This window comes from Mus caroli, unplaced genomic scaffold (assembly GCF_978045245.1).
Source record: "Mus caroli unplaced genomic scaffold, Mus_caroli_1 scaffold_13, whole genome shotgun sequence".
Lineage (NCBI taxonomy): Eukaryota > Metazoa > Chordata > Mammalia > Rodentia > Muridae > Mus > Mus caroli.
The window spans coordinates 15,514,708-15,536,050 of NW_028227268.1; the positions used below are offsets into that span (position 1 = coordinate 15,514,708).

Here is a 21,343-nt window from a genome sequence, read left to right on the forward strand (position 1 = left end):
GTAAAATGATGCTTCAGAGCTCACACAGGGGAATACAGCGATGTTAGAGATTGTGAATAGGTTGGGAGAAAATGGGTGTTTCTCTCCCATCTGGGCTGATAATAGAAGCTGCTATTGCATTCGTAACAGAAAAACTCAGACCATTTCCTGCTGTGGTGGTGGAGGCCTCCGCCCAGCAGGATGGGGCTGGGAGTGGGGCTGGAGATGAGGGTGTAGATTTGGTTCCTCCTCTGTGAGTTGGTATTTTTGAAATTTTCAGTCTATGGTTTCTCTGAAAGCCTCATGACTGTTAGTTCATGTGTGCATACAAAGGCAACATATACGCGCGCGCACACACACACACACACATCCTTACTTCAGATGACAGCCTTTCCCGAACCCCCTCCAAATCTGGGTCAGCAAAAGGTCTCTTCTTTTCCTTTTTCCAATGGTCCCAGTGCCAGATTCCACTTGTAAACCTTTCAGGTACTGCTGGAGTGTCCAGATCTGTGATGATGCTGGCAGCTGCTGTTGGCTGTCTATACCTTACCTCCAGTGTGTGTGTGTGTGTGTGTGTGTGTGTGTGTGACCTCTTAGTCTAGTCCCCCGAGCTCTGCTGACACTGGCTTAGCAGATGTGGAAAGCTACTCTCTGCCAAGCTTGTGCAGCCTGCAAGTCAGGTTGAGGCCCCTGTACTAAGTGCCCCCCCCATAAGTGCAGGAGACAGTGAGTAGATGCTTCAGATTCCTCCATGAGGTGCCCTGAGATGCTTCTCTGACAGCTCCCCCGAAGCTAAGCACCCAGGAACACAGCCACACTAGTAACACATCTCTGTGTCTCTGCCCTATCCCTGCTCCAGCCCCTGAGCCTCAGGGGTGCTTCCCGTGTGTACACACCCAATAATGTGTTCATATATGTGCTTCTGTCTCACGATTAGCGTGAGGCAGTTCTGGCCAAAACAGATCCAAACACTTTCTTTGTCTAAGTTCTCTCCCAAACATGATCTCCATCTTTGTTTTCTGAATCAAGTAGGGATTAAATAGCCACGTGGCAGGGGCTGGTGATACCACCATTTCCATTCCCAGTTCCGTTGAATGACCTGGTGGAGAGCCAACATTTTCTGCTTCTAGCTATGCTGTGTCGGGGTGTATAAGCCACTATTTAAAAGTTAAAGGCAAACAGGACATACTTGACCCGCCTCTGTGTTTATACGGATGCAGGTATCACTAAGTGGCTTGTTGAATCTCCCCACAGCTGCAGTACAAAGGGTGATGTTTGGTTCAGGTTGAGGGAAACAGGGATGGAGAAAGCACTCCGAGTAGGTAGGCTGTGCTGCTGACCCCCCCCCCACCCCCCAAGCACTCTGAGTAGGTAGGCTGTGCTGCTGACCCCCACCCCACCCCCCAAGCACTCTGAGTAGGTAAGCTGTGCTGCTGACCCCCACCCCACCCCCCAAGCACTCTGAGTAGGTAAGCTGTGCTGCTGACCCCCACCCCACCCCCCAAGCACTCTGAGTAGGTAAGCTGTGCTGCTGACCCCACCCCACCCCCCAATCTCTGGAGTTAGAATTGTGTTTTAAGGCCAAGCACAGTGGTACCTGTCTGTAATCCCAGCACATGGGAGATGGAGGCAGGAAGGACCCGAAGTTCAAGGTTATCTTCCTATACATGGAAGGTTTGAAAGCAGCCTAGGCTGGTTGAGACAAGAGACCCAGTTTCCAAAGAAAGAAAGAAGGAAAGAAAGAAAGAAAGAAAGAAAGAAAGAAAGAAAGAAAGAAAGAAAGAAAGAAAGAGAAAGAAAGAGAGAGAAAGAAGGAAGGAAGGAAGAGAGAGAGAAAGAAAGGAAGAAAGAAAGAAAGAAAGAGAGAGAGAGAGAGAAAGGAAGAAAGAAAGGAAGAAAGAAAAAAGAAAGAGAGAAAGGAAGAAAGAAAGAAAGAGAGAGAAAGAAAGGAAGAAAGAAAAAAGAGAGGAAGGAAGAAAGAAAAAAAGAAAGAAAAGAAAGGAAGGAAGGAAGGAAGGAAGGAAGGAAGGAAGGAAGGAAGGAAGGAAGGAAGTCTTTTTGTGACCATCTGGCTTCCTGGTAAGGAGGTGTCTACAATCGTCTGAGGACTCACCTCAGAAAGCTTCCCCACAAATGCTCATCTCTGAGACAAATGGCAGACTTCCTAATTAGCAACAGGTTGTCCTTTGTGAAGGACAGCTAGCTGTGAGGTAGCTTTTCCCCACCCAACCTCCAACATGGGCCGTTGCTTCCATGAGATGAGACAGAGAAGACACCTGGGGTCTGTTCCAGGCCTCAGGCACAGAGGAGCCAGCATCATCTAGAGGACTCCAGTCCCCTGAGAAGTTCAGTGCTCTGCTTCTGTGGCCACACTTGACCTTGTCACCAATCAGAACTTGCCTGTGACCGTCTGGCCCCCTCTGTGCCAGGATAAATGGGGAAATCTGGTTCGTTCCAGTTCTGGCATGTTGGGTTCCCTTCCTTCACCATGTGACACAGAACCAGTGACACATCTTTTCAGCCACGCGGTTCTAAGTTCTCCCACATTCAGCATCTGTTATTCACTGACCCCGAATTCTTCAGGCTGGAGCCCCCAGATCTGTTCATGAAAACCCCAGGCCTCTGACGGTTAATACTGGTTGTCAATTTGACAAGAGGAAGGATTACCTAGGAGACAAACATCTGGGTATGTTGTGAGGGGTGCCCGTTCTAAATGTTCTAAATGCTTACGGGTCACAGGTTGAATCACAGAGAGCTGAGCAGCAGCTTCTGACCCTCTGCTTCCTGACCGGTGGCACGGTGTGACCAGCTGTGTCCCATGCTTGCTGGCATGGCTAGGCAGCACCTCAAACTATGCCACTCCTCCTGCCTCTTCCCAATCAACCTTTAGTTGGCTTTTGTCAGGTACATGTCACAAAAAATGTAAGAAATGCAGGGTCCTTAGTGTTGCTGAGAACATCTCCCTCCGGCCAGCGGGTAGCAGCCCCCTCTTTCAGTTCCCCCAGTGGCCTCGCCAGCATCTGTTTCCTTCGAAGCTTCTTGGTTATCGGCGTATCTTTACCCACTCTCAAGAGATTAGCCTCGTTCCTACTTATAAATAAGCTAAAAGCTAGAAGCCACCAAGCCAGAGTTTCCTCTGCTTTCTGCCTGCACCTATGAGTGAATCATCGCCAAGCCCCTTCTTATTCATATCCAGCTCCGAGGAAGAGGCGACCATCTTCCTGTCTCCTCAGACCTCTTCTCTGGCCTCAACAATTCCCCCTCCCCCATTTGTTTTTAAGACAGTGTTTCTCTGTGCAGCCCTAGCTGTTCTGGAACTCGCTCTGCAGCCTGGTTGACCTCAAATTCATAGAAGTAGATCCCCCTGCCTCTGCCTCTCTGCCCCTCTGCCTCTCTGCCCCTCTGCCCCTCTGCCCCTCTGTCCCTGCCTCCGCCTCCGCCTCCACAAAGCTAGGACTAAAGGTGTGTGCCATTACTGCCTGCTTCCCTGTCTCTTTCCTTCATAGCTCTTCTTAGCTCACCTCCAGAGACTCTGTATTTCCAGTCCCACCTACATCGCCTTTGCCACCAATTCAAAAATGAACCTTTTCTCCTTTGGCCTAATATGTCACCAACACTATTCCTTATGTAGCCCAGGTTGGTTTCAAATTCACTGTCAAGCCAAAGGTGACCTTGAATTGCCAACCTTCCTGCTGGATTATAGAGGTAGGTCACTGTGTCTGGTTCCTTTGAGTTGTTACTACTTTTCTGATTTATCTTAACAACCTCCATCTGGTTGCCCCAAAGCATGATTGGGAAACCCTAGGGTTTGTAAAGGGCTAGTTTGCTCCCTTGGCTCTCCTGGGCTTACTACATCTGAGGGAGTCTGCACTGCCCTGCCAGTGCATCCCTGGTCTACCTGGGCACTGCTGCCCACCATTCAACCTGGTACTTCTGGAATGTTCTATACAGCCTGTGACACAATGGGTCCCTAACCTTTGTTAGACACACAGGTGATTCAACCTTTAATTCACCACCCCTTCCCTTTCTGTTACTTCCCACTCCCTTTTCTTTTCTTTTTTTTTTTTTTTTTTTGGTTTTTCGAGACAGGGTTTCTCTGTATAGCCCTGGCTGTCCTGAAACTCACTCTGTATACTAGGCTGGCCTCAAACTCAGAAATTCTCCTGCCTCTCAAATTCCCACAATGGTGCCCAGCTCTCAGCAACAGACTGAAGGCTTCGGGCAAATTTCAGCTGATTAACACCATGATGGACAGGCTTGCCGTAAGTTGCACCCTTAGGAACTGGGCGTTTGCGACCACCACGGCAGACACGAATTCTGTAAATGATATAGCCTTGCTTAGCCTGTACCCCAGTCTTCGAGCTTTATTGGGCCGGGTTGGGCGGGAAGCCCTGTGAAGTGCAGAGAGCTGGCCTTGTTGCCAGCAGCAGACCCTCAGAAGAAAGCGCATCACGTCGGACTGCTTCTTCCTCCATAGCTCCCGGAGGTATTTGTATGCACCCATCTTGGCTCACCTGATGGCTGCCGCCAGAGGAAAGGCAACCTTTGCTTTTCTTAACCACTTATCGCTCCAAATGTGCAAGGCAGCGGCAAAAATGGAATTGTTGTAGTTTATAGAGTCATGTGAAAAGGATTATCTTAAAATTCCATAATCAGAAACGCTTCAAATACTGAAATTCACATATTCGTTTTTTAAGACTTATTTAATTTAATTTATGTATATGAGAACACTGTAGCTGTACAGATGGTTGCGAGCCACCATGTGGTTGCTGGGATTAACCACTGAGCCATCTCGCCAGCCCCTGAAATCCATATATTCTTTTTTTTTTTTTTTTTTGGTTTTTTGAGACAGGGCTTCTCTGTATAGTCCTGGCTGTCCTGGAACTCATTCTGTGAGACAGGGTTTCTCTGTGTAGTCTTGGCTGTCCTGGAACTCACTCTGTAGACCAGGCCAGCCTCGAACTCAGAAATCTGCCTGCCTCTGCCTCCCGAGTGCTGGGATCAAAGGCGTGCGCCATCACCGCCCGGCTTAGTTTGCTAAGACTTAAGATTCTATTCTATGACTAGAGAGGTGTCTCTGTAGGCAAAAATGCTTGCCCGAAGGCTGATGACCTGAGTTCAATCCCAGGGACCCACATGGTAGGAGAGATGGACTCCTGTAAGTGTCCTTTGACCTCCAGAGGTTCAGCCAGGCATGCATGTACCTATATATACATACACATGTGTGCACACGAAAGAGACAAAAATGTAATTTAGGAAAAATTATGAGGTAGGGAGACCGTGTTAGCTTACTCTGTACATGCTATGCACTTAGGTTCTGTTTTCAGGAATGTGTGGCTATAAAAGCAAGCAACCTTAGTCGATGTGTAAACTTAGCATCTCAGTCTGCAGAAAACCTCTTCATCTGCAAAGTTCAAAACACATGTCTACATTTAGCAGCAGAAGTTGTCAATCCACTCTAATCTCCCTGGCTGCAGTGGCTGCTCATGTTCCTTGCTACTGCCCCTAATGCCCCATTGCTCTGGATTCTTTTTTTAAATTAGGTATTTTCTTCCTTTACATTTCCAATGCTATCCCCAAAGTCCCCCATACCCTCCCCCCCAATCCCTTACACCCCCCCCACTCCCACTTCTTGGCCCTGACGTTCCCCTGTACTGAGGCATATAAAGTTTGCAAGACCAATGGGCCTCTCTTCCCAGTGATGGCCGACTAGGCCATCTTCTGCTACATATGCAGCTAGAGACACGAGCTCTGGGGCATACTGGTTAGTTCATATTGTTGTTCCACTTATAGGGTTGCAGGCCCCTTTAGCTCCTTGGGTACTTTCTCTAGCTCCTCCATTGACTCTGGATTCTTGAATGACAGACAGACAGACAGACACACACACAGACACACACAAAGCCTCCAATTTAAAACGCCTTAAACAGCCCAATGGCTGAGCCACTCCCAAACTTCCACGTTGCTAAACCTCCCCTTTGATACTCCTGAATTATTACTTATTAAAATCTATATTCCATCTTTGCTATCCTAGACCCAGCAGGGGAGGGGCCCTGGGGCCGTCTTCCCGGCTCTTAGGTGACTGTAAGCTCCCGCTTCTGCAATTCTCAAGCCTGATCCTTCTGCTTCCCCCACATGGTGGTATTCAATCCCTCTTCTGCCTTGGTTACCCTTGCTTGGGAAATCTGAAGTCCCACCTTTGTCTCCCTGCCCAGCCATTGGCCACCTGCAGCTTTGTTAACTAATCAGAACTAGCTGGGGGCAGGGACCCTCAGTGTCTCACTTGTGGGATTCTCGTGCAATTTGGGAACCCATGATGCAAGCATTAAACCAAATCCACAACATCTACATATCCCTTGACCTATGATAAAGTTATACTGTAGGTAAAAGAAATGACTAAAAACACAATCAAGGGCTGCTGGAGAGATGGCTCAGCGATTAAGAGCACTGACTGCTCTTCCAGAGGTCCTGAGTTCAATTCCCAGCAACCACATGGTGGCTCACAACCATCTGTAATAGAATTGGATCCCTCTTCTGGTGTGTCTGAAGACAGCTACAGTGTACTTATATACATAATTAAGTAAATTTTAACACCCCCCCCCCACACACACACACAATCAATACACCTAACTCAACAACCTTCGGAGCTTAGCCTCCTTGGCCGGTACCACTCTCAGTCACATGATCTGGGAGCGATCACATGATCACTGCCACTGCCCAGCATTGAGAAGCTACCACATCACAGTACTGCCAAAGTGAGAAAGTGTCAAACTTTGAAATATAGTTTCTATCGAGTATCTTTCCCGTTTATCCTATCCTAACATTTAAAACTATCCGGGTGGGGGCGGGGCAGGGGGCTGACTCTGAGAAAGGTGCTTGCCACCAAGCCTGATGACCTGAGTTTCCTCCATGTTACCCACGTGGTAGAGAGAGAGAGAGAAAACTGACCCCCATAAGTTGTCCTTTAACCTCCACACACATACAGTGGTACACATGCACCCCTCAAAAAATAATTTAAAAAGCCATCAGTTGGATCATCCTGAGTTACGGCCATCTATACAGTCACATACGGTCTTCAGCTAACGCGATCTTTGTGCAAGCCCAAAGAGAAAAATTTACTTTTCTCAGGGATGGAGGGGAGAATGGCTCAGTTGGTGGAGTTTACTTAGTATGTCTGGATCTCTGGTTCGGTCCCTAGCAATGCATACATTGGGCATGGGGGTGCTTCCTGAAGTGGAGGCAGGGGGATGAGTTCAAGGCTATCCTTGGCTACATAGTGAATTTGAGGCCACCTTGGGCTACACAAAAATCTATGTAGAAATTTTATATTTTCCATTAAATAGTGGCGCAATCTGATAGGAGTTTTAATTATGTAACTGCTCAAATCAAGGGCGAGCAGATGTTAACTGAACTTAAACTCCAAAGCTGTGCTCCTGTATTTGATTTCCTTTTGGCATAGATTAGTGCTGTGTATTCCTTTTGCCTTTTGAAGTTACGATGTGCCTGGCAGCAAGAGATGTTTTGGCAGGCTCTGTAGCAGAACAGTCAGACATTAGGAGGGGCCTAGTCTTTAGGGTCAGGAGTGATGGGTCTTCCTTTAACTAGCTGTCCCTGTCTCAGATACACCATTGTTCCTCTGTGAGCTTCAGTTTCTACACCTGTATACCCAGACACAATCCTTCTTTTTTTTTTTTTTTTTTCCGAGACAAGGTTTCTCTGTGTAGTCCTGGCTGTCCTGGAACTCACTCTGTAGACCAGGCTGGCTTCGAACTCAGAAATCTGCCTGCCTCTGCCTCCCAAGTGCTGGGATTAAAAGCGATTTCTCTTTCTTTTTTAATTACCTTTATGTACTTTATGAGTGTGTGTGTGCCTGTGTTACAGTGTCTGAAGACAATCTCTGAGAGTCAGTTCTCTTCTCCCACTAGGTGGGTCCCAGGGATTAGACTAGATTGTTAGGCTTGGTAGTGGACATCCATGTCAGGGGAGTCATCTTGATGCCTCAAAATCTTCATTTTTTTTTTTTTTTTTTATCTTTTCGAGACAGGGTTTCTCTGTATAGCCCTGGCTGTCCTGGAACTCACTCTGTAGACCAGGCTGACCTCGAAGTCAGAAATCTGCCTGCCTCTGCCTCCCAAGTGCTGGGATTAAAGGCATGCGCCACCACGCCCGGCTCAGGCCCTTCTTTTTTAAAGGTGAAGATTTTGTGAACCAGGCGTTCACAAAAACTCAGGTCCTGAGTTCAGTTTCCAACAGAAAATTGGTGGCTCACAACCATCTGTAGTGGGATCTGATGCCCTCTTCTGGTGTGTCTGAAGACAGCAACAGTGTACTTATATACATAATCTATCTATCTATCTATCTATCTATCTATCTATCTATCTATCTATCTATGAAAAAAGGGCTCTTCCCAGCATTCACACCAGACCTTATTGTTCCTGGTTTGATGTTATGTTGATGGTTAGCTGATCAGTCTAATATTTGTGGAAGGCAAGGAGGGTGATGGTCACTGTTTCTTGTTTTTCTTCTAAGGTGATGGTTTGGACAAGTGGCCAAGAAGAGCTTCAAGCCATGTCACCACTGAAACCCATGCTTGCCATGCAGTTCTGGGTGCCATGGAGCAAAGACCCCAAGGACCACTTGACAAAATCAGAGTTGGAATTTAAGAATGTCAAGCCAACCAGCAACTGCCTGGAGAGAACAGATCTCACAGAGCAGCCCTGGCTGCCTTTGGCAGGGAGCTTTGAATGGAAAACCAAACCAAAACAAAACCCCAAAATCCAAAAGCATATCCCCGTTGGCAGCTGCAGGAGGAAGTGGAGCAAGCAAACGGCTTAACAGAAGCAAAAGTGTCAGTTAGCTAGGGTGCCAAACTCCCTGTGGCGGAGTTTGGTAATTTTCTCAGAGACTTTTTCATAAGAGGGAATGTAAGTGGGCTTGGGGTGGGGGGTGGGGGGCTGTCACCTCTGAGTCAGACCTTAGATGCCTGCAGGACCTTGGCCCTGCCACACGGGTACTTATGATTAGATTCCTCATTTCTCAAGATGAGAGTTTTCTCTCACCCCCTTCTCCCTCTCCTCTCTTTTCCCCTGCTACTCTCTTCTGGGTTTGGATATACAACCCAGGGGGCCTCAAACTCTTTGGTAAGCTTCTGCCTCAGCCTCCCTGGTGCTGAGATTCCAAGTTCTAAGAGAGATCATTACATTCAGCAGTTGATTGGTTCGTTCTAGAACCAAATAGGAGTGCTTCTGTGCACACCTATGAGGAGGGAATCTTCTTCTTCTTCTTCTTCTTCTTCTTCTTCTTCTTCTTCTTCTTCTGCTTCTGCTTCTGCTTCTGCTTCTGCTTCTTCTGCTTCTTCTTCTCCTCTTCCTCCTCCTCCTCTTCCTCCTTCTTTTTAAAGATTTATTTATTATTATATGCAAGTACACTGTAGCTGTCTTCAGACACCCTAGAAGAGGGCATCAGATCTCGTTACAGATGGTTGTGAGCCACCATGTGGTTGCTGGGTTTTGAACTCAGGACCTTTGGAAGAGCTGTCAGTGCTCTTAACCGCTGAGCCAACTCTCCAACCCCCGAGGGATCTTTTTTTTTTTTTTTTTTGAGACAGGGTTTCTCTGTATAGCCCTGGCTGTCCTGGAACTCACTCTGTAGACCAGGCTAGCTTCGAACTCCCGCCTGCCTCTGTCTCCCAAGTGCTGGGATTAAAGGCATGGGGATCTTCTTGATTAGATTGTGGGGAACCTTCTGTAGAGGCTGAGATCGGAGAGGGTCTGAGGGAAGAGTTTATGAGTTTTGCCTGCCTGTCTTGGCCTCTTGATGGTGAATGCTCTTTCTGCTGCTGGGATACTTCACTAACATCAGCACCCAATGTCTCTGGATTTTCAACATGGGCTGAAGACCAGTTTCTCACCGAGAATCCCTCAGCCCTTTGATGAAAGACAGGGCCTACTGATTCATCCAACTTCATGGCCTGAGCGTCTCTGACTGTATTGTGTAAGCCAATCTGATAAATCCCCACTGTTTTCTGTATCTCTGACATCCATTCTATTCCCCTAGTGAAACTTGACTAATACAAGGGCTGGACTCCAAATCCAGGGCAAAGACTTCTGGGTCACACAGGTGTCTGGGACACTAGGGCTAGAAGTTGAATTCAGCCAGGAGGGTAGGCAGTAGGACTGGATGATGACATTGGAATGTGGTCTCAGAGGGGCAGGGTGTCCTTCTGGGGTTGACTGGTCCTAGTGCGGGCCATGGGAGGGTGTGTTTGCCATTAAACGCTTATGCATTATCTCACTGGTCAGAGAACAAGACTGACTTCCTTATGTGTTAGGTCACAGCCTTGCCTTTCCTCCTGGAGGAGTTCCAGCTGTCATCTGTTGCTTCTAGAGCCCGTCAACATTCAGTTCGTGCTGTGTCACATGCAGGGAGCCAGTCTGAGCTCCTTTTCGGTCTCTAGGTTTACTGACTAGCAAGTCTCCCAAACATATTATGGATTTTGATTGTACAGAGGAATGAATCTAGCTTTATTTTCCACCGGTTGAGTTTTAATTTCACAGCAATGAGAGACTCGAAAGAGTATGGCCCCCAGCCGGGCGTGGTGGAACACGCCTTTAATCCCAGCACTTGGGAGGCAGAGGCAGGCGGATTTCTGAGTTCGAGGACAGCCTGGTCTACAAAGTGAGTTCCAGGACAGCCAGGACTACACAGAGAAACCCTGTCTCGAAAAAACCAAAAAAGAAAGGAAAAAAAAAAAAAAAAAAAAAGAGTATGGCCCCCAGGGCGCTCCCTACTGGAATCTCCTGGGGAAAGAATTTTGAAAAATAAATGGCCCAGACCCATTCAGTCTTTGTAAAGTTGAGACTTTAGGTGGGATTTAGGAATCTGCACTATAAAGTCCTCTGGGATGGGCTGATGCTGAAGTTTGGGACCCACTCATTTAGAAGGCAAAGTTGATAAGGAAAGTCACTCTCACAATCTGCCCCTGTGCTATGAGGGTCCTGCCTACCCTCTGCCCCCTCCACCGCTCCCTTTACCCTGTAAACTGATGAATGTAAAAATAGCCTCCACCATTCCAAGCTCATTTTAAGCGAGAACTCATTTTTAAAAGTCACCTTCCTTTATCTGGGCCCCAGACACGGTCCCTCTAAGGTAAACTTATGTTATCCAGGTGTAGTGGTGTATGCGTATAGCGGTAGAGGCAGAGGCAGGAGGCTAACAGTTCAAGGCTATCTGCAGCTACATATCAAGTCTGAAAACAGCCTAGTCTACAGGAGACCCTGTATTAAAAAAACCCAAGATCATAATATATGATATATTTACGTCACACGAATTCAAGGCGCTAATTCTACTAATCAGTTTGCGATTGGTTGTTACGGTCAGGTGTGGAGGAGGAGCTCAGACAACCAGTTTCTGGAACTAGCAGGGATTGATAAAGTCCGACGTCCTCCTAAGACCTCAGTTCCTAAGAATCTGCCTAGCCAGACAGTTTCCCTCACGGCTTGGAGGCACTTGTTGCTAAATTGCAGGAAGAGGAAATTAAGAAATGCAAAGAGCTGGGGAAAGCGCCTCAGTTTCAATTGGGAGAGTGCAACGCTCGCTCCTCCCACTGGGATTCCGCCAGGTAACCCGCAGTCTTTCGCGGCCTCCCCTTCTTTCCAGTCCGCAGCGCCGCAGCCCCTTTAACAGCCCTGACCGATCGCTGGCCGATCCTCCAGGCCCGTCGCGGGCGCGCGGCACTGGCTGGATTGGTCATGTCTGGTGCGCGGCTGGCCCCGCCCCCTCCGCCCTGTGGTTGGGCGGTGGGGGCCGCGGCCGCGGGGCGGGTCCGCCGGCGGGGCGGGACGGCCGGTGCCCGGGGGCGGGCGGGCAGCAGCACGGCGGTCCCAGCCAGAGCCCGAGCTGGAGCTGGAGCAGGAGCCGCGGCGGCCGCCAAGTACGAGCGCCGGCGCAGTAGGATGAGGCAGCCAGCGGATCCGGGGTGAGCGCGCTCGGGGCCAGGTGGGGCGACGGGCGGAGCAGGCCCTGGCTGGGTGGCCCGGCTCCGGGACACCGGCAGCTCCCGCAGCCGTTGGCGCAGCGGGGCTCGGTTCGGCCCCTTCTATACTGCCAGGGCTCGGGACGCCGGCACGGGTGGCCCCGGGAGAGACCTTCCCTGCTTGGGGGCCGGGCAGGGCGGAGTCGCCCCGGGGCGGGAGGTGCAAGCCGTCAGGTCCCAGCCTAGCGTCCGCGGCTCGGTGTGGGTCCGGGAAAGCAGCATTCACACGCTCGTTGAAGGAAAACACTTGTCACCTCTGTGCGTGGGGCCCTTGCTGTCCTCCGCCCCCTGGGCCACCGTGGGAGAAGCTTGGGAATGGAGGAGCGCGGTTACTTTTGCGCGAATCTGTCAGTGGCTGTCGGCGCCTCGCTTGTTTTTCCGCAACTCCTGGCGGACACCGGGGACCGAGGGGTGGCTTGTGTGCTTTCAAAGGGAGGTGGCGGCGCACCGAAAACCGGGGAGATCGGAAGGTTAACAAGTGACATTGGGCTGAGGCCTAACGCTAGCTGCCCCGCTGGGAGCATGGAGATGACGGTGGTGGAGACCAGGGGACCGAAGCAGGGACAGGAGCCGCCGGCTCCATTGCACCACATGCCACTCCGGAGTGCCGACTCTACGCGCGGGAGTTGGTGCAAGGGAGTTTTTCCCCCACTGAAAAATGATTTTTGGAAAACTTAGCCCCTCAGTGGGTTGATGGTTACCTAAACCATCAGTTGTTATGGTTACACGGCATCAAATTTAAGGGCAAAGTCTGTTAAACACCCTCGCTCTTTTTTTTTCCCCTAGAGCTAAGGAGTACTTACTTTGTCATTAGATTTCATAGATGAGGAGGACATATTTTTTTAGAGTTGAAGGAAAAGTGTGACAACCTGAAGACACAGGTTGTGTCCTGTTCCGGTGTGAGGTCCAAATGTCTTGACACCATTGCTCAATTGAGAGGAATTGTCTTTTCAGGAGCTAGATTAAATCCAAAGAGAAAGTGAATTATACGTGGAAAATAACAAGGGAAACTGAGGGACAAGTGATCTCTGGCGCTTGGGGAAGGGAGTTTGAAGGGTCTGGATTTGCGTTTTGAGTTGGGGGGTGATGTGCAGGGAAGCATATAGTATTGGCCGGTGAGAAACATTTCTGTTAGCTTTTCCCAACGGTTTCAGTATCTTTTCAGAGTCTTTCAAACAGATAAATGTCTTCAGGCTAGGAGGATGAAGCCAGAGTGTGGCTGATCGTTGTTCCCTGGGCTCCCAGGGAGTGGACATGAAGGCTTGGAGAGGGATAGAGGAGGGCTCTGGGGGACTGCACATCCTTGTACGTGTGTCTTCGGGAAAGGAGATGAGCAAGGAGATTCAGATTAGAACGTGGAGGTGATGAAGTTCACTGACAGGTAGTAAAGGACAGGCAAGGAAGGGCAGTTTGGGCTGAGTGATGAGAAATGAGAGCTGTAGCCGATGCTAGACACACCACTGTATGTGATTAGAGGTTATGTTCTTAGACTGCTTCTAGGAAAAGCAGCAAAGGTTAGGCTGCCCCCGACCCCCTGTGTGTGTATGTAGTATGTGTGTAGTATGTATGTATGTATGTATGTATGTATGTATGTATTTTGAGAAAAGGTCTCTCATATCCCAGGTTGGCCTTGTTCCTAGCTGAGATAGACATTGAATGTCTGATCCTTCTGCCACCAATTCCTGAGTGCTAGGGTTTCTGGCCTGCGCCCCCACACCAGGTTTGTGTGGTGTTGGAATCAAAGCCAGGGCTTCATGTGTGGTAGGCAAGCCCGCTACCAATTGAGCCACCTCCTCAGCCTGATGACACTTTTATATAGACTAACTGTAGGATGTTATGAACAAAGACATTGCCCAGAGTCAAAAATATTTATTTGATAACTTTTTATTGAGAGTCTGTGATGTGCTAGAATCTGCTAGGCTTTGTGGCTGTGGTAGGGGTGGAGGGAGAAGGGAGGAGTCCCATCAAAGTCAGAAGCTCTTGTTTTCTGAGGCCCTTGAAGTAAGAAGAGAGAAATATACAGAATGTTACTCAGTAAACACAGAGAGGGAGAAATCGTTCTACCTCAGATTACTTTGATAGCAAACTGAATCTTCAAAGGCCAGTTTCTGTGTCAGGTTCAATACAAAATTATACTCACCTTTATGTTTGTTGGCCAGTGTCTTGATGTTAGGCGTCTTGTCTTTCCCTTTTTCTTACGAGTTCATTAATTCACAAGTTAGGAAGATCATTGCAGAATGCTGCCCTCAAGGTTTTCTTTCCATCCTTTTCCTTTTTTCCTTCAAGGAATTCTGTCTCCGGTTTGACCTTTAGTATCTCCTAAGAGTCCCACTTAGGGGTTGTTGAGGTCACAGGGGTTTTGGATTCTTTGATTCTCTCCCAGAGCAGAAGCTGACTGGAACTGAAGAGGTGAGCTTTGCTTTGTTTCTTTTCTTTTCTTTTTTTTTTTTTCCTTTCTTTTTTTTTTTTTGACACAGGGTCCTGGAACTCTCTCTGTAGGCCAGGCTGGCCTTCAGCTCAGAGATCTACCTGCCCCTGCCTCCCAAGTGCTGGGATTAAAGTTGTGTGCCACTGCTGAATAAAGGTGGTTTTTCAAGTCGTAGGTCTGCCATGCACCACATTCCCATCCCTTGTGGGCAGACTGGTCCTGCAGCAGCCTCTCAGGGTAGGATATGGAGGAGGCAAGGGGCTCAGGATTGTTCCCTGACTTAACCAGGATGACAAGCTCACTGGACACAGAGCTGGACCTTCAACCTCTGACTTTTTGAACCCAAGACCTGCTTTTCCCATTGTACTGTACGGCTTTGCTTTTCCTGGAGCCAAGTGGAGTTTACAAGAGTTAACTTAGGGCAGTGTCCATATGACAGGACAGGCTTGGCTCTAGCTAATGAGCTGCTGTGCTGTGTCTGTGAACAGTCAGCATCTGGTGTCCTGCCTCTATGTGGTGGAATTTTGGGGTGGCGGCGGGGGGCGGGGGTCCTTAGGAAGTCTGGGAAAGAGGTGCTCCAGCTTTCTGGGACTGCATCACCAGTGTGTCTGCTCACCAGCTCGGTGACCTTGGGGAAATTGCTGTCTTTGTGTACCTCAGTCTCTTCACCTGTCGAGACAGTATTCATGGCGTCGCAACACCAAGACAGTGCAACCTGTATCACCGTAGTGTTCATAACGACAGCCAAGACTTACAGAGCCTTACAGTGGCACATGAGAGGTTTTTAGGTGTGTGAAATATTGGTGGTCTTAGCTTAGATGGACAGTGGTAGTGGATTATTTATAGGCAGTTATGAGGAGGGTTAAGTGAGGTCATTGGTGTGCTCACCAGCTCGGCATACAGTGAGCCCCGTACCACTTGATGCTGTCACACGGCAGAGTGAACAGTTGGCTGTAGGTGCCTCAAGCATCCAGGAAGCTTTGGCACTCAGAGCCCTGGTGATTATCCGTGGACTGGGATCCTGTGTGCCTGGAGTACTACTTACTGTCTTTTAGGTAACTGCTGTCCCCATGAGAAGAAGCATTAACTTCAGGAACTAATGAGCCATGGGCAGTCCTGTTGTCCTGGCTGTTCACTAAGGTGGTTTTTTTTTTTTGTCACCTTTAAATCCCTTGGTTAAAAATAAAGATTGATTTAAAAAAAAATGGAACCCCATACTGATATATTCTTATATGTGAGTTTTAAAGTGATTAAGGTTATATTCAAGATTGTGTGTTGTTCCTGTTGAAATGCCTAACAGTGCCTGATGGTACTGTATGAGATGAACAGAGCCCTGGATTTGATACCTAGAGGCCTGGCAGGCCTGATGTTGTCACCTGTGATTGCTGGGTTCCTGGGACATATTTACAGCTCGGACCCTGAGTCTTACAAATTGAGGACTTCCTTTTATAAAAATTCATTTTATTATTTTATGTGTATAAGTGTGTTGCCTGCGTGTATGTCTGTACCACACGCATGCCTGAGGAATTGGGAAGCCTCCATGTGGGTCCTAGGAATCAAACCCAGCTCCTTTTTCAAGAGCAAGTGCTCCTAACCACTACGCTGACCCTCCATCCCAAGGACTCTTTTTTTTTATATTGCCTGATCCCTCGACTCTACCCCCAACATAGTCTCAGAGTATCTGAGCTTCCGAACCCAAGGGTCTGAGATACTCAGTGGTTGAAAGGAAATTTATTTATTTATTTATAAAATTATTTATTTATTTTTTTTGAGACAAGGTGTTGTATTGTGGCCCAGTCTGGCCTTGATTTTGTTTTTTTTTTGTTTTTGTTTTTGTTTTTGGTTTTTGAGACAGGGTTTCTCTGTGTAGCCCTGGCTGTCCTGGAACTCACTCTGTATACCAGGCTGGCCTCGAACTCAGAAATCCGCCTGCCTCTGCCTCCCGAGTGCTGGGATTAAAGGCGTGCGCCACCACGCCCGGCCTTGATTTTGTTTTTGTTTCTAGACAAAAACAAAGCTGGGGTTACAGGCTTGTCCTATCATTTGAGTTCCTTCCTTCCTTCCTTCCTTCCTACCTTCCTTCCTTCCTTCCTTCCTTCCTTCCTTCCTTCCTTCCTTCCTTCCTTCCTTTCTCTCTCTCTCTCTTTCGTTCTTTCTTTCAAGATTTATTTATTCTATGTAAGTACTCTGTAGCTGTCTTCAGACACATCAGAAGAGGGCGTCAGATCTCATTATGTATGGTTGTGAGCTGCCATGTGGTTGTTGAAATTTGAACTCAGGACCTTTGGAAGAGCTCTTAACTGCTGAGCCATCTCTCCAGCCCCTCATTTGAGAGTTTAATTCAATGACAGTGTTTTTAAAATTAGAAAATAGCACTTGGGAGGCGGAGGCCAGGCAGATATCTGAGTTTGAGGCCAGCCTGGTCTACATAGTGAATTCTGGCATAGCCAAGGCTCCATAGTGAGGCCTGGTCTCAAAAAGAAAGGTAGAAAACAACAATAACAATAACAATAGACTGGTTATTTCTTATGCAGAATTGCTGTGTGCCAGGGTCTAAACTTTACCTAGTTCAAACTTCAGAAAATTCTGTTTTTTGTTGTTGTTGTTTTGTCTGTTTTTTGGGGAGTGGGTAGGGATGATGAGTCAGGGTTCCCTTCTTTCCTTTCTTTCTTTTTTTATTTTTTTATTTATTTTTTTTTTTTTGGTTTTTTGAGACAGGGTTTCTCTGTGTAGCCCTGGCTGTCCTGGAACTCACTTTGTAGACCAGGCTGGCCTTGAACTCAGAAATCCGCCTGCCTCTGCCTCCCGAGTGCTGGGATTAAAGGCGTGCGCCACCAACGCCCGGCTCTTTCTTTTTTTAAATATTTATTTATTATGTATACAGTGTTCTGCTTACATGTATGCCTGCAGGTTAGAAGAGGGCACCAGACCTCATTACAGATGGTTGTGAGCCACCATGTGGGTGCTGGGAATGAACTCAGGACCTCTGGAAGAGCAGCCAGCACTCTTAACCTCGGAGCCATCTCTCTGTCCTGAGACAGGGTTTCTTTATGTAGTGCTGGCTGTCCTGGAATTTGCTATGTAGATAAGGTTGTCTTTGAACTCAGCCCTCCTCCTGCCTCTGCCTCCAAAGTGCTGGGATCAGGGGTGTGCACCACCACACCCTGCAATGCATCTTATTCTTATTTTAAGATGAGAAGGCTGAAGTTCAAAGAGGTTAAAGACTGAAGCCAGGATCACAGGAAGAGGTCAGAGCTCAGGGGGTTTTGCTGCCCCCCCCCCCCCCCCCCCCCCGCATCGATTCTGTGGCATTGTCACGAGTGTCACTCCTTCTGGAACCCTTTCAAGCCACGAGCTCTGAGAGCTTTCCCAGGTTGAAAGGGAAGAGTCCTCTGCTCCGAGGTCAGCTCTCCAGCCTGTACCAGTTCAACCGTGAGTGAATTGGGGTAGCTTGATTAAGCCTGAAGAATAACTCCTCCCGGAGTTAGAGGGAAGTTAAGTCCTTGAAAGGAAGGGCTTTCCTTTGGTGAACAAAGCCATTGGCAGGTCGCCGTGAGCATAAATGGGCATAAATGGGACTGTTGAGAGGTGAACTTGACCTCTCCTGGAATCTCACAGGACTGGAGACCCAGGTGGGCTTTGAAGTAACCTTTGTCTGTTGGATTTGCCTGGAACGTTGGTTCTAAGCGCTTCCTCCTAAGCAGACTGAACTGAGACAGTGAGCACCACAACAGCTTATTCTCACAGTGGAGAAAGGCATGGGGCGAGGAGCTGGCTCCAGTCCTAAGCTTCCTTAGGATTTCAGATCAAACCCTGCTGTCGGTATCCGCAAGCAGACATTCAGGATCAGAATATGTATTTTATAAGAGCGTTGGTTCTCCTTTGCTGTTTAAAGCTTGCCTAAGCTGGATTACTCTCTTATCCACATTTTACTCTTTTCTTTCTTACACCCAGTGCTGTCTTTAAAGCAGCATTCCTAAAACTGTTACTCCTTATTATTTTGGGTTTAAAATAGAGAATTTAAGAAATATCCTATTGAAAGGACCGAGTGAACAGTGGTTGTCAGCCACCACGCACTTGAATTTTCCCTGGTCTCAAGCACTGTTGTTGGAATCTGATGAGGAGTAAAACAGATGTGGTCCCCACCTGCTCACGGCACTGTGTGTGGTCTAGACAGTAGACAAGCCAACAGATGCACTGTACGGACTGTACATACAAAACGGTAGAGGATGGGAAATCTCTCCAAAGGAGTGAACGGGCAGCTAGGGAAGAGAAGAGAATCGCAGGAGAGAGAGTGACAGGCAGGTGGGCAGTGACTGTGGGGTAGAGACATATAGACAGACAGTGAGCCTGCATATGTACCTGGCTTGGGACACAGGACAGGGGCCCTCTGGAGCCAGGTAGTGCTTGGGAGGCCTTGGGAAGTTTCTTAACCTCGAGGGTGGGGCTCCTGCACTCTGAGGATTGAGTAAACCCTGAGGCTGTTCCTGGTGTGAACAGAAAGAGAATCCAGGCTTGCTGACTAGGCAGTGGGAAACCTGACCCAGCTGGGGCGCAGGTAAGAAGTGGATGGCTGTTCTGCGGATCTTCCCAGCTTCCTTAGGCAGCTCTGTGGCCTGCAGTGCACCTGCTCTGGAGGAGAGCTGGCCCTGCCTGCAGGAGGCCCAGCACTCAGTGCAGCCGGCAGGACTGGAAGCTGGGTTGCTATTGTTTGATTAAAAAAATTGAACTACATTTATTAATTTGCACTGCGTGTGTGCACCTTGCACTGCATGTGTCCCAAAGCTCACCTGTCAGGTCAGAAGACATCTGTTGGGAATTGGTTCTCCTTTCCCACGGTATGTGTTCAATCTCACTGGAGATTGGACAAGCAAGCACTGTTGCCTGCTGAGCCTTCTGGCCTATGTCTGCTCTAGTATTTGGATGTGGGAAGATGTCTGTTTGTGTGTTTGTTTGTTTACTCTTCCTTTGGAGGCATCAAATCAGTGGCTTTATTGTTAGGTGATCAGATAACGCTATGTGCAGTATTTTACTGACCCCTGTCTCTAACAGGTTTGGGGGTTTTGGGTTTTTTGTTTTTGTTTTTGTTTTTTCTGAGACAAAGTTTCTCTGTGTAGCCCTGGCTGTCCTGAAATATCACTGTTTAGACCAAGCTGGCTTCTAACCAGGAGATTAGCCTGCCTCTGCCTCCTAAGTGCTGTCGTGAAAGGCATGTGCCACCACGGCCCAACTTGCTGTGGTATTTTGGCATCCATAGGAATAGCTGTACTCTGGGATCATAAAGTCCACTGCTTTGGTTCTTTATTTAGTATGGTCAGTAATAAAATGATGCAAACCTAACCATAGTTTATGGTTTCCTAAAAAGTGTTAATTATGGGGCTGGAGAGATGGCTCAGTGGTTAAGAGCACCGACTGCTCTTCTGAAGGTCCTGAGTTCAAATCCCAGCAACCATATGGTGGCTCACAACCATCCATAATGAGATCTGACGCCCTCTTCTGGTGCATCTGAAGACAGCTACAGTGTACTTAGATATAATAAATAAATCTTTTTAAAAAAAAAAAGAACACTATTAAAAAAAAGTGTTAATTATGGCCACTATGTATATCAGTGAATTGGTTTTTAAAGTCTTTTAGCTTAGAAGGAAGCAAATAAACTATGCAAAAGATACTATGATAGAACCCGTGTATTTATCATGGGTTTCACAAATTAGCGACATTTTTTTCTCCTTTTGAAACAGGATCTTAAGCATCACGGGCTGCCCCTGAGTTCTTTCTATATCTGGACAAGGCATGAGCACCCCATCCTCCTGCCTCATCTCCCAGGTGTTGGGACCGGAGCCATGCGCTGCCTCTCACGCTTGCTGAATTTTGCTCAACTCTTTCTCAGATAGCTTCGTGCTGGAACGTATAAGTGGATTTTCCAAAGATCCCCTCCATGCTAGGTATGATCAAAGAGAAGAAATGTCCTATACGCTTGGTGTTGAAAGCCCTAATCCAAAACGGGAACTTGTTGGAAATCTTTATAGTCTTGCTGTAATGAGATATAAAGGGCTAGAGAGGTGGCTCAGTGGTTAGGGGCAGCTGCTGTTGCTGAGGGCCTGGGTTGGGTTCTCGGCACCCCATGATTGCTCACAACTGCTTGTAACTCCACTTCCACAGGACCCGAAATCATCTTCTAGCATCTGGCAGTAGCAGGCATGCACATGGTGCACATGCATGCAAGCAAAACACTCATACGTATAAAACATAAATAAATGAGACCTTAAAAATAAAGAGAGAGTAGATGGGTCATAATCACAGCACAGAGAGTGGATGGGGGTGGGCTGCATGCATGTAATCCCAGCATTCCGCAGGCAGGGGCAGAGGAACTTAAAAAAAAAAAGATTTATTTATTATATGTAAGTACATTGTAGCTGTCTTCAGACACATCAGAAGAGGGCGTCAGATCTTATTACAGATGGTTGTGAGCCACCATGTGGTTGCTGGGATTTGAGCTCAGGACCTTTGGAAGAGCAGTCAGTGCTCTTAACCACTGAGCCATCTCACCAGCCCTGGGACTTTCTTTTTTTTTTTTTTTTTTTAAAGGGACAATTAAAATTGGTTATGGAAATAACTCTATAGTGGTGCCCCTGTGGGCCACTGTCCAACAGATCTTCCCGGAAAGCTGTAAGTACTCTGGGACTGGGCTCGCTAATGGTCACCTCCTCCATTTGGAAGGCGATGCCGCCACTGAGAAAATGAAGCTTCAGTTTATGAAAGTTCAAGTACTTTTAGTTGAGATCGTTCTACGTGGTCATATTAGCCAGGGTAAGGTCCAGTCTCAGCAGGAAATGTGGCTCAGAGGTCAAGCTCTTGTCCAGTATGTGTAGGGGTGGGAGTTTAATCCTCAATACCACAGAAAAACC

General features: G+C 47.9%; 1 protein-coding gene across 5 annotated transcripts in view; it reads left to right on the forward strand.

Annotated features, from left to right (window-relative positions):
* The first annotated feature begins 11,378 nt into the window (after positions 1-11,378).
* The window catches only part of Tex2 (testis expressed 2), a 109,578-nt gene continuing 99,613 nt past the window's right edge, over positions 11,379-21,343 (forward strand). For 3 of the 5 annotated variants that reach the window (XM_029483456.2, XM_085829473.1, XM_021176084.3), the window contains exon 1: positions 11,829-11,953. The gene's annotated coding sequence lies outside the window, so the exon portion shown is untranslated. Of the gene's footprint in view, positions 11,597-11,828; positions 11,954-20,176; positions 20,381-21,343 lie in introns of those variants that run through there. The other 2 variants (XM_085829472.1, XM_021176086.3) reach the window with 2 other exon arrangements.